The 10,483-nt window shown below is 41.3% G+C and overlaps 1 pseudogene; it reads left to right on the forward strand.

Moving 5' to 3' along the window:
* The first annotated feature begins 1,835 nt into the window (after positions 1-1,835).
* LOC142427600 (transcriptional repressor protein YY1 pseudogene) lies at positions 1,836-3,040 on the forward strand (annotated as a pseudogene).
* The last annotated feature ends 7,443 nt before the right edge of the window (positions 3,041-10,483 follow it).

Genomic DNA, 10,483 nt, shown 5'->3' on the forward strand with positions numbered 1-10,483 from the left:
TACAGAAAAGAGATAAGAGTTCGTGACATATGGAATCCAGGAACAGGAATGGGGAGTATTGATACCAGTAGGGGAGAGAAAGGCAGGGATGGGAGGGGAATGAGGGGGAGCCAATCACAATGATGGACACATACCCACACACACATACCCCGGTGACAAAAACAGAAACCATGGGGGAAGCGAGAGAGCGGTCTGTGCAAGATATGAAAATAACAATAATTTAATATTTTTCAAGGGGTCACAGGAGTTGGGGGAGAGGAAGAGAGGGAAAAGGGGGAGCTGATAGCAAGGTATCAATGGAAAGTAAACGTTTAAAAACGAGTGATGGCAACATATGTACAAATATTCTTGATACAATTGAAGTATGGATTGTTAAAATAGCCCCCAATAAAATTATCTTTTAAAAAAAGTACATGAGATGGATTAATGAAAGAGATGACTTATCATCCATTCGGTCATCTTGGACTAGAGCATGGGTTTCAAGCTAAGTAATGTTGACAGATGGCAAACAACACAAACTGGGAGAGGGCTGATTGCCTTGGGTTCTAGGACATCGCATGCATAGTTTTGTTTTTTTAGGGAGAAGGGATAAGCTAGTGTCTGGGCTGGAGCTTGTGAATCATGCTTAACCAGGAATATGGAGCGAAGAAAACAAAATGAGTGTGGTGGGGAGAGGCTATGCTTCGATAAAGGAGGGCAGCATTAGTCAGAATGGTTAGTTGGATATCGTTGACACCACCCTTTTGCAATCCTCCAAGTGTTCCTGAAGGCAGAGGGGTGTGAGGTTGTAGTTATAAGATAAAGGGTGAGGGTTAGGGCCCCTCTGAAACTGATCTGCAAGTCATGCTAATAGATAGATGCACAATTTGTTTTAGACCGTCTTGTGCCCAGTCACTATGCATTTCTGGAATCTCAGCATCAACATTCCTCTAGGTCTTAAGGACAGCCTTCCATCTCAGGGCTCTGAGACAAGGTGGTTTCAGTGAAAGGTGGGCTTCCAGGTCCCTCCTTGATTAATATTCTTAATCTAAGCTTGATTAAGTATTAACTTCTAGAAAGACTGCTAGCTTATGGAAAATTACAAAACAACTAAAAGGTGATAATAAGGTCAATAGATCAATAGATGCATTATACTGGATAAATCTTCCTAACAAGGCCTCTTTAGAGTGTTGAAAAGCAATGATGTTACTTTGAGGACTAGGTTTATCTGACCCAAACCATGGCATTGCCAATTACCGCATATGCATATAGAAGTTGGACATTGAATAAGGGAGAAATAAGAATCAATATGGTTAAATTGTAATGCATGGGCCTTCAGATAGACAAACAAATCTGTCTTGGCAGAAGTAAGGTCAGGGTCCTAGTTAGAGGTTAGGAGGTGAGAGTTCACATTAAATAATTTGGACATGTTGTCAAAAGTGACCAGTCCTTGGAGAAGGATATTTTGTTTGGTAAAGGGGCAGTGAAAAATAGGAATCCCTCAACTAAATGGATTGATACAGTGACTGAAGCAATAGGTTCATCCTAATTTGTTAGGATGCTGCAGGGGTTAGCAGTGTTTCATTCCCTTGTGCACAGGGACTCAATCAGAACTATCAACAACAAGAGCCTCAGAAATTACTAATCAACACCCAAGGCATGCACAAAATGCTAAATAGTTATGTTTACAAAAGTTATGTCCATGGTATCAAATGCCCAAAAACTCAGGAGACATTCACTAGAATTTAAGCCCTAGTTAAAAAGAAGGAATGGGCCCTGCCCACTCACTGCCTTCTTCCCTCTGCCTTCCTTCCCCGCTGTGTGACGTCTCCTCGTACAGGCCGGAGCCCAGAGCCATGGCCTCGGGCGACACCCTCTACAACGCCATGGACGGCTCAGAGATGCTGGCCGAGATCATGGAGCTGCATGAGATCGAGGTGGAGACCATCCCGGTGGAGACCATCGAGACCATGGTGGTGGGCGAGGAGGACAAGGACGGGGGGCGACCACAGTGGCGGGGGTGGCCATGGGCACGCCAGCTACCACCACCACCACCACCGCCGCCGCCCATGATCGCACTATGGCCGCAGGTCGCTAAGGTCACAGGTCACCGACGACCTGAGCCAGGTGCACCACCACCAGGAGGCGATCCTGGTGCAGACGTGTGAGTTGGTGGTGGGCGCAGAGGAAGGCTTCGAGGGCCAGATCCCAATCCCAGTTCCAGCGCCGGCCAGCGTTGGCAACGAGGACGATGAGGACTACATCGAGCAGACCTGGTCACCGTGGAGGTGGCGGCAGCGACAGCTCTCATCGGGCGGCGGGGGTGATGCGGGCAACAAGAAGTGGGAGAAGCAGGTGCAGATCATTCAAGATGCTGGAGGACCCGTTCTCCGTCACTCTATGGTAGTCAGATGAAAAAAGGTCTTGACCATGAGACTGGTTGGGGAGCAGATCATTGGGGAGAACTCCCCTCCTGACTACTCGGAGTACATGACGGGAAAGATGCTCCCGCCTGGAGGGATCCCTGGCATCTACCTCTTGGACCCCGAACAGCTGGCAGAATTTGCCAGAATGAAGCCAAGAAAAATTCAAGAAGCTGATTCTCCGAGAACAATAGCTTGCCCTCACAAAGGCTGCCCGAAGGTGCTCAGGGACAACTCAGCCAGGAGGAAGCACCTGCACACCCACGGCCCCGCGTCCACGTCTGTGCCGAGTATGGCAAGGCTTTTGTCAAGAGCTCAAAGCCAGACAACACCAATTGCTTCGTACTAGAGACAAACCTTTTCAGTGCACGTTGGAAGGCTGTGGGAAGTGTTTTTCCCTGGATTTCAGTTTGTGCACAGACGTGCAGATCCACACGGGAGACAGGTCCTAGGTGAACAAGAAGTTTGCTGAGTCGACTAACCTGAAATATCACATCTTAATACACGCCAAGGCCAAAAAACAACCAGTGAGACACCATGAGAAGGAAGCTCCTTCTCAGCCCCAGAAGCCTCTTCCAGAAGTGACTGGAAGACAACGTGCCTCTCCTTTGTATGTTGTTTCTAGGAAAGAATTTTAAAAAGGAATCCTACACACCTAAGGGACATGTTTTGATAAAGTAGTAAAAATTAAAAAAAATATAAACCAAGGCTTATTAAGATGACATTGCTAAGATACTCTATCTTGCTATCTAATCATGTTTCAAAAACAAGGTGTTTTTGTAAAGTGTGGTCCCAGCAGGAGAACAATTCATGAACTTCACATCAAAAGACAACTCTTTACATGACAGTGCTAAAAATGGGACTTCTTTTCACATTTTTAAAATATAGATCTCACCTGTTTTTCCCAAACTGGGGGTTAGTGACTATTTGTCTGTCAAGGGGAGTGTAAATCATGTAGTCTTCCAAAATGAGGAGTCAGCTGAAAGATCAGAGGGTTCAGCCAGTGCCTGGGATCAATGGTAGTTCAATGAGTTTTAGGTTGCTTGCAAGGGATATAATTAATTGAGTTGAAATAAAATTCCAGGAGAAACTTCTAGCATAATCAGACCATAGATTAAAGATTAATACAGAGTACTGTGATGGTATGAATAAATACTGCTTTACTATTTGGTAGTTTACATTCAAGTAATTGAGTGTAAATATAACAACGGTTGTGAGACAACACTTACCACTACTTCAATACTTTCTTTTTTTTTAATCATTTTATGCGGGGTTCATTCAACTCTTATCACAATCTATATATACATCCATTGTGTCAAGCACATTAGTACAGTTGTTGCCATCATCATTCTCAAAACATTTTCTTTCTACTTGAGCCCTTGGTTACTAATACTTTCTATCAGACCAATAAATATTCTGACACCAATGTCAGATAATGATACTGCAAGAAAACTGTAACCCAATACTGATAATGGATATACACTAAAAATTCTTTAAAATATTTGGAACAGATTCAGACAACATATTAAAATGATTATATACCATGATGAATTGAAATTTGTCCCAGAGCATATTTTACATGGAAAATAAGCACTGTAATAAACCCACTGACAGAAAAGAGGGTCAACTGTCTAAGTAGGCACAGAAAACAAAATAGGAACATTAAAAAAGTCAAAGGCATTGGCTTCTACTCAAGTCCTCCCTCAATGCAAGTTAATAACCTGGCATTCTATGATTCCCATCTTCCCAGTAGGATTACTTAAATCAAAAAGGATGTATAAGCAAATGTGGTGAAGAAAGCTGGTGGTGCATGGCTATCAAAAGATATAGCGTCTGGAATCTTAAAGGCTTGAAGTTAGACAAGAGGCCATTTATCTGAGAAGCAACAAAGCCCACATGGATGTAGCACACCAGCCTGTGTTGTCACGAGGAGTTCATGGGATCAGGTATCAGGCATCAGAAGACCCCAAACAAACAATCATATCGATGGGAACAAAAGGTGTCCAATTGGAGACCCAAAGCCCATCTGTAGACAATTGGACATCCCCTCACAGAAGGGTCACAAGGAAAGGATGAGCCAGCCAGGGTGCAGTATAACACTGATAGAACACAGAACATTCCTTTAGTTCTTTAAAGCTTGCTCACCCCACTATCATGACCCCCGTTTTACATTACAAATGTGGCTCGACCAGAGCATGTACACTGGTACAGATAAGAGCTCTCAACATAGCACATGGAATCCAGGAGAGATAAACCCCTCAGAACAATAATGGAAGTACTGATACTATGAAGGTAGGGGAAAGGTGGGGCCAGAAGGGTGAGAAAGGGGAACCAATTTCAAAGTTAATCATATAACACCCCCCATGGGATGAAAAACAGAAAGTGGGTGAAAGAAAATAACAGATTGTGTAAAATATGAAAACAATAATAATTTAAAATTGATCAATGGGTCACGAGCGTGGGAAGGTGGTGGAGGAAGGGGGAAAAGAAGAACTTATATCAAGGGCTCAAGTAGAAAGAAAATATTTTGAAAATGCTGATGGCAACATATGTACAAATGTGCTAGACACAATTGATATATGGATTATAATAAGAGCTGTAAGAGCCCTCAGTAAAATAATTTATTTTAAAAAATTCAAAGGCTTTTCATGGAAAAAAATACAACTGTAACATGAAGCAAGTATAGTTCAATGTGCTAATATATTCATTAAAAAACTCACCAGCAAATATTCACTCCTAGAGGAAATACCCTACCCCACTTAAGAAACAGGACAAACATACATTTCCATTTTAAATATCATATTAAAAATTCTATAGTATTTTCTAGATAGACCAATCATAAAAGGAATACTTTTTAAAAGAAAAGAGGCTTCCAAAGAGAAGAAATACTAATTCCTCTAATAATCATAAATTAATGATATTTTACATAACAAGATTCCAAATATACCATAAATACTACAGTTAATAAATATATTTAAAGTTGTAGGCTACATTTTAAAACACAATAACTTTTGGCTTTAAACTCTCTAACCATTAACTGCTAATCTCCAGCTCCCAAACCATTATCCCTTACACCTTAATATGCTGAGTATCCTACACGGGACAGCACCTGAGACACAGTGGGGGATGTGCGACTGAGCTGACCTCATCACACTGAGGCAAAACACGGGGCATGCAATGGAGAGATGGAGTAAGCAGAGCAAGGAGGTCCCAACAGAGTATAAAGGATGGACTTTGGGGCCAAGACATGGCACCCCATCAGACTTGTTTGGAAAACACTCCTAAAGGTCAACAAACAGACCTTGAACTAATAACAGGCTTCTTTTTTTTGCTGTCTTTTTGTTTTTTTCTTAAATTTTGTATGTCAGTGGTTTTTTTGTTTGGTAGATTGTTGGTGTTTTTGCCGTAGATGCCATGTTTTTATGTACCACTTTGGTGCTGTCAAAGCCATTCACATTTTTATGCATATATTACTATATCTGCAGGTCCACCTAGATAAAATAGTATGGACAAACAATGTAAGAAGAAAATAATGGAACCAACTGTCCTGGAGGGACATGAGAGTGTGGGAGGTAGGGAAAGGGAGGAGGTGTTGGCCAACCCAGGGACAAGGGAACGACTGGTTCAAAACCAGTGGAGGGAGTGGATGGGAGGACTGGTAGGGAGTGACCAGGGGCAAGGTAACAGAGGAATTACTGAAGCCAGAATGAAGGCTGCACATGGTAGTGGGGCAGGAGCAAAACATAAGGAAATAGAAGGAAATAGAGGAAAGGAGTAGGAGGCAAAGGGCATACATATAAGTGTAAATACAGACATGTACATATGTAAATATATTTATGAATATGGGGGAAATAGACCTATTTGCATATATTTATAGGTTCAGTAGTAGGGTAGCAGGTGGACATTGGGCCTCCTTGCCGAGATTCCCTCAATACAAGAGCACCTTGCTCAGCTAAACGGTCATTTCATGATACCCACCTTCCCAACATGATTGCTGAAGACAGACACATGCATAAGCAAATGTGGTGAAGAAAGTTGATGGTGCCCGGCTATTAAAAGATATAGTGTCTGGGGTCTTAAAGGCTTGAAGACAAACAAGCGGCCATCTAGCTCAGAAGCAACAAAACCCACAGAGAAGAAGCACACAGCCTATGTGAACACGAGGTGTTGAAGGGATCAGGTAGCAGACACCAAGGAACAAAAACGACCATTGTGTGATCTCCTTCCCCACATAAATGCTGAAGACGAGTGTATACATAAGTAAGTGTGGTGAAGAAGGCTGATGGTGCCTGGCTATTGAGAGATATAGCATCTGGGGACTTAAAGTCTTGAAAGTAAACAATTGGCCATCTAGCCCAGAAGCAACAAAGCCCACATGGAAGCAGCACACCAACATGTGTGATCATGAAGGGCCTAGGGGATCAGGTTTCAAGCCATAAAGGCAGGGGAAAAATTAAAATCATGAATGAGGGGAGCGTGTAATGGGGACCCAATGCCCATCTGTAGACAACTGGGCATCCCTTACAGAGGGGTAGTAGGGAGGAGATGATTCACTCAGGGTTCAGTGTAGCAATAAGGAAGTACAGATGGGAACTGGAAACACAGGGGATCTAGGACAGATAAACCCCTCAAGACCAAGGGTGAGAGTGGTGATACCAGGAGGGACGGTGGGCTAGAAAGGGGTAACTGATCTCAGAGATCTACTTATAACCTCCTCTCTGGGGGATGGACAACAGGAAAGTGGGTGAAGGGAGACACCAGGCACTTTAAGATAAGATAAAAAATAATAACATAAATTATTAACAGTTTATGAGGGAGGGGGAGGGAAAAAAGGAAAATGAGCTGATTCCAGGAACCCAAGCGGAAGGCAAATTTTGAGAATGATGAGGGCAACGAATGTATAAGAGAGCTTTGCACAATTGATTTATGTATGGATTGTGATAAGAGTTGTATGAGCCCAAATAAAATTATTTAAATAAAAAAATATTTGGGTCCATGTCTCTTGGAAATTCCCGTGAGCTAAAATCTTAAGCTCACAAGACATACTGCAAGTAGGAGCGCTATCTTCACCCCCAAGCTGGAAAGGGGTCAATTCCAGGGACACCCTGTGTGTCCAGTGACAGGAACTCCCACTCACAGCACACTGGGGCTCTCCACTTCTGAAGACCTAAGTCCTCCAAGAGTTACTCCTGATAACAACAGCAGGCCACACTCTCTCTGATGCTGGCCTGGAAATTAATACCTTTGAGTTCAACCCCAGGGATTTCCAGAGGCAAAATGCAATGTTCCTCCTTTGTAGGAAGCATCCGGCTGATCAAGGTGTTTACTAATGGGTGACTATTTAGTCCCCTGCGTCTCTGTGTCTCTGCAGACAAAAGCATTGCAAAATGACTTGTTATTTGTGACTTTGCTGCTAAACGCATTGAGGGATAACTCAGTTATTTACGATCTCTTTGAGACTCTCTTGAATCTTGCATATCCGTGTGATTGTCTTTGAACCTAGTGCTTTTATTCTAAGGTAAAGAAACTGTGACTAGTTAAGTAACATTTGCATAGATAAGAGTTTAGGAATGTTTAAGTTCTTTGATGTTTGTTTTGTAACCAATTCCCTTGTGTAAGAAGAGTATAAAAACCAAGCTTCAAATATACACGAGACTCCATTCCATCAGAGTGGAGTTCTCCTGATCCCATACTTTGTATATATCTCTTTCTTTTCCTTTCATCCGCACGCCTCATTTCAGACCCAGTTTGATGCATAATAGCTGGTCTAATCCCCGAATTAATGGCGCCCAACGTGGGGCTTTGAAAACAAAGGATCTCGTGATGGACACCACTGAGAAGCAAGGTCGTGAATCTTTACAGAGAAAATTAAGGGTAAGTGGTGAAAAGTCGGGCGTAATAAATGATGGGACAGGTTTCTAGTAAATGTATGTATGTATGTATGTAAATATGCTTCAAAATATGTTAAAAGCCAGAGGAACAAAAATAAACTACCAAAGATTAGAGAAGTTTTCAGATTTTGTGGTTAAGATATGTCCTTGGTTTGCTGAGGAAGGGACTGTAAATATTGTAACTTGGCAAAAAATAGGGCAACTGTTGAAAGATATTGCTAATGGACCTAGTAAGGTTCCCAGAGACACGTTTAGTCTGTGGAATTTAGCTAGGCATGAGGGACTTCTGGGGGGTGGGGGGGAGAATAATTTGTTTGCATGCTCAAACAAAATTGAAAGAAAAGTTGCTGCTGAGCCTCCAGCTCCTCCCCCTCCACCACTGAAGCCACTGGAAAGTGAATCTGAGGCTTTTGAAAGCCAGGATGAGGAACCCCTTGATCCTGGCATGCTGAGCAGTCAGAGGATGAGTCGGAGCAGTTGGAAGACTAGTTAGTACATTGTTATTATGATGAAGACGTAGGAATTTTTGCCTTTTCTGAGAAGCTTCAACCTGAGACCCCTTGCAGGAGACTCTGAAGTCCTGCTGGGATGAAACAAAGGCCGTAGACTGGGAGCAAGAGTATGAGTCATTAGCAACATAACAGGGAGTAAATTTAGGAATTCCAGGATGTTATCCAGTTAGAGGACAGAATGCTCAAGGACGGGCGAATGTTCCCCCCATTTCATTCGAAACTGTAAGATTTAAAAACTGCTTGTTCTCAATATGTTTCTGTGGCTCATTTTACTATGAAGTTAGTAGAAGCCACGATAGGAGAGAATGTGTTTTGGGCAGGAGACTAATAACAGCTGGCTCAAGCGTGTTTGTCCGGAAGAGATGACTTGTGAAAATCAATTTCTTGAGAGTTTTCAAAATACAGCAAATATAAGCTGTTTGTGTGAACAAATTGTGTGTGTGTGTGTGTAAGTATTACATACTCTTTCAGTTGTATGTGCAAAACGGGTTTTCTAAGTGTTTAGTTTAAGGGTAGAATCACTTTTGCTTGTGTTTATTACTGCTTAAAGTTGTCTTTTTTGAGTATTTAACAAATAATTATACCAATGAAACTACTCTCTCAAGGAAAATATTGCCATCATTTGTAGGATGTGTAACCTTCAAGTATGTGCTAATTTTTTATCCCTTTGTGTAATTAAAATCAGGAATTGTATTAAAAATTAAACAATTGGCTTTTAAAATGCAAAGTAGTGCTAAGGCCTTTTAGAATAAAGAGCAAGTTGTCTGATTATATCAGACTATGCTGGGACATTAAACCTTTCTGTACTCAGGGCTTGCTATAGCAGTTGCTTTGCAAGGAAAATCAGTAAAGTAGGATTAATGATATTATGGAATTTATGGAAGCCCTGCAGCCTGGGCTCCCTTCCCCCTCTGCTATTCCAGCCAATACATATCAGATCATTTTAGATTTAAAAGATTGTTTTTATACCATTCCCTTGGATTCCAAAGAGTATAAAAGATTTGCTTTTAGTGTTCCTAGTGTTAATTTTAAAGAACGTATGGAGCATTATCAGTGGAGAGTCTTATGTCAGGGAATGTCTAATAGCGTCACCTTATGTCAAAAGTTTATAACTGTAGCTATAAAGTCAGTAAGAACTTCTGAAACATCGGTGTATAAAATTCACTATATGGATGATATTTTGATGGCTCATAGGGACCAAAAGGTGGTTCTCTTTATTTTTTACTTATTACAAGAAGCATTAAAAAGGCTTTAGTTATAGCAGAAGAAAAAGTACAAGTTATTGAAACTTACAAGTATTTAGGACATATTTTACAGAAAGGTTTTGTGATACCTCAGAAGATAGAAATAAGAAAAGATCACTTACAAACTTTAAATGATTTTCAAAAATTATTAGGAGATTTTAATGACCTTAGACCATATTTAAAAATAAGTACTGGAGAGCTTAAGCCTTTGTTTGATGTTTTAAAAGGAGATCCTAATCCAAATTCGACTCGGAAGATTTACCCATTAGCAGAACAAACCTTAAATTTAGTAAATTTACGTATTCTAGAACAACAAATTATGTACATTAATTATGGTAAACCTTGGTACTTTTACATCTGGTGTGTTATGGCAGGAAGGACCATTATTGTAGGTATATTTAGCTTCTTCAAGAAAAAGAATTCTAAATCCTTAT

The sequence above is a fragment of the Tenrec ecaudatus genome, chromosome 15, assembly GCF_050624435.1.
Source record: "Tenrec ecaudatus isolate mTenEca1 chromosome 15, mTenEca1.hap1, whole genome shotgun sequence".
Classification (NCBI taxonomy): domain Eukaryota; kingdom Metazoa; phylum Chordata; class Mammalia; order Afrosoricida; family Tenrecidae; genus Tenrec; species Tenrec ecaudatus.